An 8556-nucleotide genomic window follows, 5' to 3' on the forward strand; every position below is an offset into this window, starting at 1 on the left:
AAACCAGAAAATCAGCTGAAAAAACAGAAACCAAAATCTGGCCAAACCAGTAGTAGGCCAAAGCCCTGGTTCTGCTTTAAGTGTGGACAGGATGGTCACATTGCTCCTAACTGTTCCAGTCAGCCAAATTCCAGCCTGGTTGAAGAAAAACGCCGACAGCTGAAACAAAAACAGCAATCCTCGGAGAAAAGTAAACCGTTAAACTAGAAGCAGTTCCTACTGAGGGACAAGTGGGAACTGCAACTAGTGAATGTCCCCACAACAAAGACTCATCTCCATATTTCCCATTACCTAAAGGATTAGTGGGCACAAGAAGTACTGGTGAGGTGAAGATTAAAGGGATCAATTTTCATTGCCTCTTTGACACAGGTTCCCAAGTCACCACCATCTCGCATTCATTCTATAACACCCATCTATCAGATCATAAGATAAAACCATTAAATGATCTTTTGGAGATAGAAGGTGCAAATGGTCAGAGGGTGCCTTATATTGGATATGTGGAACTCTCTGACATTTCCCTCTGAGTTTGCAGGGGAAGAGATGGAAGAGATGGACATTAACACCTTGGCCTTGGTTGTTCCAGACCTGCGGTCATCACAACCTCCTGTTCTGATTGGCACCAACACTTTGGATGTTATGACCAGTGCTGTCAGTCACAGTCTGAGTTCCATCCTGTGCCTTTTGGATATAGAGCAGTGCATAAAATTTTGGAGATGAGGCATAAACTAACAACTGATGACTATCATGGCATTTTAAAAATGCAGTCATCCAGCCCACAGGTTGTTCCTGCTCAAAAGACTGCTGTGTTGGATGCTCTCCTGATATGCCCATTATTACAAGGAGAAAAAGAAGTAATTATTCAGCATCCAACTTCGTTCTCTCTACCTGGTGGTTTGATAGTAAAATCTAGCCTTATGGATCTACCTCCTGTACAGCCTGCTTCTCTGCCTGTGGTGATCACTAATGAATCTGACCATGACATTGTGATTCCAGCTAGAGCAGCCATCGCTGAAGTCAGTACCATCCAGACCATTCTTCACAAAGAGCAGAGTGTGCATCAACCTTCCCAGAGTGCAGAGTTAAATACAACCACGCTAAATTACAACTTTGGAGACTCTCCGCTCTCAGCTGAGTGGAAACAACGCATAACAACCATGCTCAACAGTATGTCAGATGTTTTTTCAAAGCATGATCTTGATTTTGGTTGCACAGATAAGGTTAAGCATGAGATCAAGCTGTCAGATCCCACTGCTTTTAAACAGCGACCAAGACCCATCCACCCCCAAGATGTGGATGCTGTGCGTAAACACATTCAAGAACTGTTGCAGTCTGGTGTAATACGCGAATCTAACTCACCTTTTGCTTCTCCTATAGTTGTAGTGCGGAAGAAAAATGGTGCAGTACGGCTCTGTATTGATTACAGAAAGTTGAATGCCCAGACCATCAGAGATGCATATGCTTTGCCAAAACTGGAGGATACATTTTCAGCACTGTCTGGCTCGAAATGGTTCTCCACATTGGATCTAAAATCGGGTTACTACCAGATTGAGATGAATGAATCAGACAAAAATAAAACTGCATTTGTCTGTCCACTTGGATTTTATGAATTTAACCGCATGCCTCAAGGAGTAACTAATGCTCCTAGCACCTTCCAACGTCTCATGGAGCGGTGCATGGGAGACATGAATTTAAAAGAAGTGCTTGTTTTCATTGATGACTTAATAGTGTTTGACCCAACTCTAGAGGAGCATGAACTCTGGCTGAGGAAAGTTCTTCAACGCCTGAAAGAATTTGGATTGAAGTTGTCAGTTAGTGTGTTTTCTTTCAGACATCTGTTCGCTACCTTGGACATGTAGTCTCAAGTGATGGAGTGGAGACGGATCCAGACAAGATTTCCACATTAACATCTTGGCCGGTTCCTCAGAACCTTAAAGAGCTCAGATCATTCCTTGGTTTTGCAGGGTACTACCGCCGCTTTGTGGAAGGGTTCTCATCAGTGGTTAAACCTCTCAATGAGTTAACAGCTGGATATCCACCCTGTCAGAAAAAATCAAAACAAATGAAGTTGCAACATTACCTTGACCCCAAAGAACCTTTTGCTGCACGCTGGACGACTGCTTGCCAGCAGGCCTTTGAAGAGGTTATCCAGAAGCTGAGCACAGCACCAGTTCTTGCATTTGCAGACCCAGGTAAACCTTACATCTTGCACACTGATGCTAGCTCTACTGGCCTTGGTGCAGTTTTGTACCAAGAACATGATGGGCGAAACAAGGTGATTGCATATGCCAGCAGAGGTCTGTCCCGCAGTGAAAGTCGATATCCTGCCCATAAACTTGAGTTTCTGGCTCTCAAATGCGCAGTTACAGAAAAATTTTATGACTACCTGTATGGGTCTGATTTCACTGTAGTTACAGATAGCAACCCACTGACATATCTGCTCACTTCTGCTAAATTGGATGCTACAAGCTACAGGTGGCTTTCAGCTCTTTCAACTTTTACTTTTAAGATCATTTATCGGGCTGGCAGGTTAAATGCGGATGCTGATGGTCTCTCTCGGCAACCTCATGCTGAACAGGTGGCTGATCCTTTATCTTTGAAGGAGAAAGAGAGAATATTGAAGTTTACTGAACAACATCTGGAACATCCATCCTGTATTTCCATTGACCAGCATTCAGTCTGAGCAATATGTGATAGACAACTGGTGTACAGCTCACCCAACCTGGACCAGGTTGCTGGTCTTGTGCAAACTCTCTCCGTTAACACTGACAGTTTACCAGACAGTTTTGTTAATGATCTGCAGTTCTCTTCACCTGTTGTGCCATCTTTTTCTGAAGGTGAAATTGCTGACAAGCAAAGAGCTGATCCATTTATTCAGCACATCATCGCTCAGTTGGAACGAGGGGAAAACCCACCGCCATCTCTGAGGGAACAGCTCCCCGATCTGCCATTACTCCTGCGAGAGCTTACACGGTTGGAGCTCCATAATAATGTTCTTGTCAGGAGAAGGAACATTGGAGGTGAGCTTACTTACCAACTTGTACTTCCAGAGGAATGGCGGTCTGAGGTCCTCAACCAGCTTCATGATCAGATGGGTCATTTAGGTACAGAGAGGACTCTGGACCTCGTGAGATCACGGTTCTACTGGCCACGTATGGCAGCTGATGTCTGTAACAAGCTTAAGAACTGTGAGAAATACATTCGAAGAAAAGCACAACCTGAGAAAGCTGCACCCCTTGTCAACATTAAAACCACAAGGCCACTCGAACTTGTCTGCATGGACTTTCTCTCAATAGAACCAGACCAAAGTAACACCAAAAATGTTCCAGTGATAACTGATCATTTCACAAAATACGCTGTTGCAGTCTCAACCCCAAACCAAAGAGCTAAAACTGTAGCAAAAGTGCTATGGGAGAACTTCCTTGTTCATTATGGAATGCCAGAGCGTCTCCATAGCGACCAAGGGACTGATTTTGAATCTCACACTATCAAAGAGCTCTGTCAAATCACAGGAATCCAAAAGATTAGGACTACACCTTATCACCCCCGTGGCAATCCTGTAGAACGATTCAATCGAACACTCTTAAACATGTTGGGTACGCTGCAAGAAAATGATAAAACTCACTGGAAAGATTTTGTGAAGCTGTACACGCTTACAACTGTACCAGGAATGATGTCACTGGATATTCCCCATATGAACTGGTGTTTGGTCGACAACCCCGACTTCCTGTTGACTTAGCTTTTGGGCTGCCTGTGTCTGAGAAATGATCTACATCTCATTCACAGCATGTTGAAAAGCTCAAGTCACACCTCAGAGAAAGTTACAAAATTGCAACTGAAAACTCTGAGAAAGTCATGTGGAAGAACAAACTCAGATTCGACAAGCAAATCACAGCTGCAGAACTCTCAGTTGGAGATAGAGTTCTGGTTAGGAATGTCAAACTACGAGGCAAGCACAAGCTCGCAGACCAGTGGGAGTCAGATGTGTATATTATTCAGAAGAAAGCCGGCACTCTTCCAGAATACACAGTTAAGCCAGAAGGCAAAGACTGTCCCATCAGAACCCTCCACCGTGACCTGCTGTTGCCTTGTGGCTACCTGTCTCCAGCCTACAAACCAGAACAAATAAAGCCAACAGTGATTGCACCCGTGACTCCAGAAAATATAGATCTTCTAGATCCTGAAAATGAAGAAGTATTCTTTCCTGATTTGTCTGATTACTCCAGCTCTTATCTCACCAGAATTACAACTGAGGTTGACTTACCTGCTTCTCCATCTACTGTCGCTCCTATGCCTGTGGATCCGCCTGGCCAGAGCTCACAGGGCTCCATGGAAGAAACTGTTGATAAGGAACAGGAAGTGGAGTCTGGACCTGAACCTACTGCTGAACTGGACATGGAGCAACCAGCTGAAAATGAAGCAGATTCTGCTGACTTGGAGCCTCTCAAGGAAAACTCCTCCTCTCAATCAGGACCTGTCTCTCCTCATCTAGAATCTGCAAGTGATTCTACTGCTTCAAAACTCTCCAGTCCAGATTCCAAACCACCTGTCAGATGCTCGACTCAAACACGTCATCCACCATCTCATCTGCAGTATTCGAAACTTGCGCCTTCGCAGCGCTTAGCTGAAAAACAATCAATGCCACCGAAGATAACAATGTTGTACCTAAAAAATACAGAAAATAACTCATCATTATCATTAAATATCGTCACCAAAAAGGTTTGCTTCTCTTACATTACGTGTGTCTGTAAGAAGAGAAGGAGCAAACTGGACTTACTGAGGAAGCTAAGTTCCTTCAAGGTTTGCAGGAAGATGCTGCTGATCTTCTATCAGTCTGTTAAGAACGTCACCTGTTGGGGCAGCAGCATCAGAACCAGGGACATAAGAAGTCTTCAAAAGAAGTCTGGTTCTGTTCTGGGGACAAATGTGAAACCTCTGGAGATACTTATGCAAAGAAGGATTCTTCATAAAAATAAAATGCTGGACAACCCTGACCCTGATAACGTCTTCATGAGACTATCTTGAGAAATTAGAATATTTTCAGTTAAATGCTTCTTTAGATTGACTTTTACACAGAACACAAGAAATCTTTCCTGCCAATAGCCATCACCATCTGTAATAACTCTTTGATTAACCTAAATTAATGAGTTACAACATTTAATTTCTCTTTGGAATAAGGAAAGCTTTCAATTTAATTTGAAGCAAGGTCTGCAGAACATGCAGGACATTGGCTGTTGTGGACATACTTTATACACCACTGTATATAATACTGAAAAGAGCTGTGCTTTTATTTCCAAAAGGTATACGACATGCTATGAAAGAAAGAAAATGCTACATGTGTTGAATCTATTTAAGAAGCATACTTCAAAGTTAGAAGCCCCTCAGTGAAAAATATAAATTATTTACCATATTAATTTGTGGTTGGTATCAATGTGCATCAAAAACTAAGGGCCAGGAACTGAGTACGTCCGTCGAGCTATGCATCCTAGCTGGACCATACGTGATGCCATTCCAATGGTGTTTACATGATGCGTGGACTCTGAATCCACTGCACCTTCAGTGCCCTGACTTGCAGAAGGGCCTTTACCATTCGGTACCCAGAGTGAGGCTGCCTGGATTTAATGTGTCTTACACATTGGTCTAAGTCATCATCTGACATGGTGGTGTATGATGCCCTCACTGAAAGACCAGACTCTTCCATTCGTCGATTTACAGTCCGTCTGGATATACCCAAGAATGTGTCGATGCATGGGACAGGGAGATGGAGTTCAAAAAGACTGCAAAGGTAGCCTGAGGATAAGACCATCCGTTGTCACCCAGCTGGTCCTTGCTCAATATGCACACCAGTTGTTTGTTGTTCTTCACTTTGTTTTTCTAAATTAATTAGTCTGTGCAAATGAGCCAGTACGTCCCAAATATTTGAAGGAGCATCTACCCGACAAGACAAGGCATTTAAAAATCCTACTGTGCTCTAAACCCATTAAAATTGTAAAAACTATCAAACACAAGTAAATCTACAGTTTGGTAGGTAACTGGTATTTTGGATCAGGTTAGTGTTGATAAATCACAGTAATATAAATTGAATTATAATATTTAATCTAAAATAAGTTAACAGATGTACTTTCAAGCAAATATTTTCTTCAAAATTAGTTAAAAAACAAAGGAGGCTGTTTATAATGTTGCTAGGTAACAGAACAACATTTTGTACCGCAAAGTAAAAAGAATGTAAATTAATATATCATCACTTGTTAGATAAGAGAAGCAGTATTTTGGATGGTGTTGTAATGACAATAAATTTATTAATTCATTCTTGAAACCTGCAACTTTTTTACCCTTTTGGAACACGTCTGTGAAATATTGTTGTTGATCTGTGGTTCTACAGACTCATGGCAAGGTTGCTATGGCAACACACTTGCCATAGCAGGTGAATCAAAGCTTAATTTCAAAGCAGCCCATAAAGCAGCCCATCTTTTTTACAGGAAGTAATAACAGTATATAATGGAAACCACAGGAAACCTGGGCAAAATGGGCAGAGGAGATGAAAGACTCGTAAGTTGTTAAGTCTCTGACATGATCACCCCTATTTGTCATTACACAGTCATCGTGACTGAGTCCAGTAAAAAAATAAAGAAAGAAAGAACATGGTACAGTTCGGAATATAAGAGTGTTTGAGTTTATTTTAAGGTATTTATTTTGTGACAGCATCTGTAAGAAAATGAAGTGAGTCTCAGACAAAGATTATTACTGGTCAAAAAATCAACACACAGAGAAATCATACTTTAGTGTCTCTTAACAGTTTAGTTAACAGGTTTTAGTGACTTATAAAGTCATTTCTCAACTTCTTTTAGTGTAACGTTTTTCATGTATAAATTCCTGAAGCACCAACATGTTTGATACAGAGAAAAATATAACAATACAAAACTGCAATAACCCAGTCACATACGTTTGCTCCGACTTAAACTTGTGTTGTTGAAGCATTCAGTTTTGAGTCAGTCTTCTTGAAATCAAACTTTCCTCAGTTCTGATAAATTGGAAGATTCGAGTTAGGAATTTACAAACATGCCTATTTGTAGTTTTTAGCCAATAAAGATTGCATTTATTGATTTATTGAACAAAGACAGAAAATCTAGGCCTGTACTCTCCTGAACCTTGAATTTATCATGGTCTGAACTTAAGGGCCATAATTTTGTAAAGAAACAGCACTGTGGTTGCCCATAACAATCGGCATGGTTTTTCTTTCCCTGAAGTAAACCGTCTCCACCTGCGAGAATCATGTTCATGTTATGACATGAACATGATTGAGGAAGATGGCTCCTTTCTATGGAAAGGCATACAGACCCATCTTCCTCAATTAAGACATACATGTAAAAGCCAACAAATAAATCTGGCTCCCTTATGAGATTTTCTATAAATGCTTATAACTGCCTATTTTATCAGTTCAAACACCAAACATAATGTGCACAGTGGAAGCCCTCTTAGCGCTACTGCTGAAGCTATGACTACGTCGTTCTTTGTCTCCTCTCTCCAGGGTACAGCCAGTCAGTGCAAAGGGAAATGAGTGGGGCTTTTTGATTGGTTGCTTTACAAATGACCACCATTAGCATGTCAAGTAGTAGTAGTAGTAGAATTACCCTGCCACAGGAGCAATAGAGCCTACATGTTGGGTAAAATCAACAATCCAGACAGTACGGACAGCTTTGGGGGCTTTAGGCATCATTAATTGGAATTTATTATGACAATGAAAAATCTAAATTCTTATCACACTAGAAATTTATCACGATAGATAGGCCTGTCATAATAACAAATTTTGCTGAGCGATTAGTTGTCTCAAAAATCATTGCGATAAATGATAATATTGGTTAAAGATCTTTTTACACAGATTTAATGGAAATGACATAATAATGCATGCGATTTCCTGCCAAAGATAGATGCACTTTATTTTCAAAAGAACATGAAACACTTAACTGATAAACAAAATAAACAAAACAACCAAAAACAAAAATAAAATGGATTTTCAGTTTCCATTAACAAAAAATGTACTTGAATAAAAACTAAACAACATAAAACCAAAGTGGAAATACATACTACATTCAACCAAAAGAGTGCTGATTATGAAGTCTGTATTGCCCTTCAGTAATCATTAGATGTAGATAGAGAAGACGGGCACATCCGACTACCTAATGCAATAGTTCACACTACACCATTTTTTGCCCCCATTTTCCGATAATCTTAGAATGTTGGCCGATCTAAAATTGTCGCTTGCGATTAGTGGATGGTGTGTAACAGTAGATCGTCGTGGCCGCTCTGAACTAAATCAGGGGTTTTCCCCCACTGGGAGCTGAACGCAGCCTGTTGCATGTGACAGGTAGCCAGTCAGGAAGCGCGGATTCCCCTTGAGCTTTCTGAGGGGAAAACACAGAGGGGAATCCCAAACAGCTGACGTGGCGCAACCCGAAGTCCAATGGACATTGGAGATGATTTGTGGAAACAACATTAATGTTTATTCAACATTTCGTGAAATAAATAAATGAATGAATGAATGAATGAATGAATGAATGA

This window comes from Poecilia latipinna, unplaced genomic scaffold, assembly GCF_001443285.1.
Source record: "Poecilia latipinna isolate Pla-1442-1.1 unplaced genomic scaffold, P_latipinna-1.0 Scaffold798, whole genome shotgun sequence".
NCBI classification, from domain to species: Eukaryota; Metazoa; Chordata; class Actinopteri; order Cyprinodontiformes; family Poeciliidae; genus Poecilia; species Poecilia latipinna.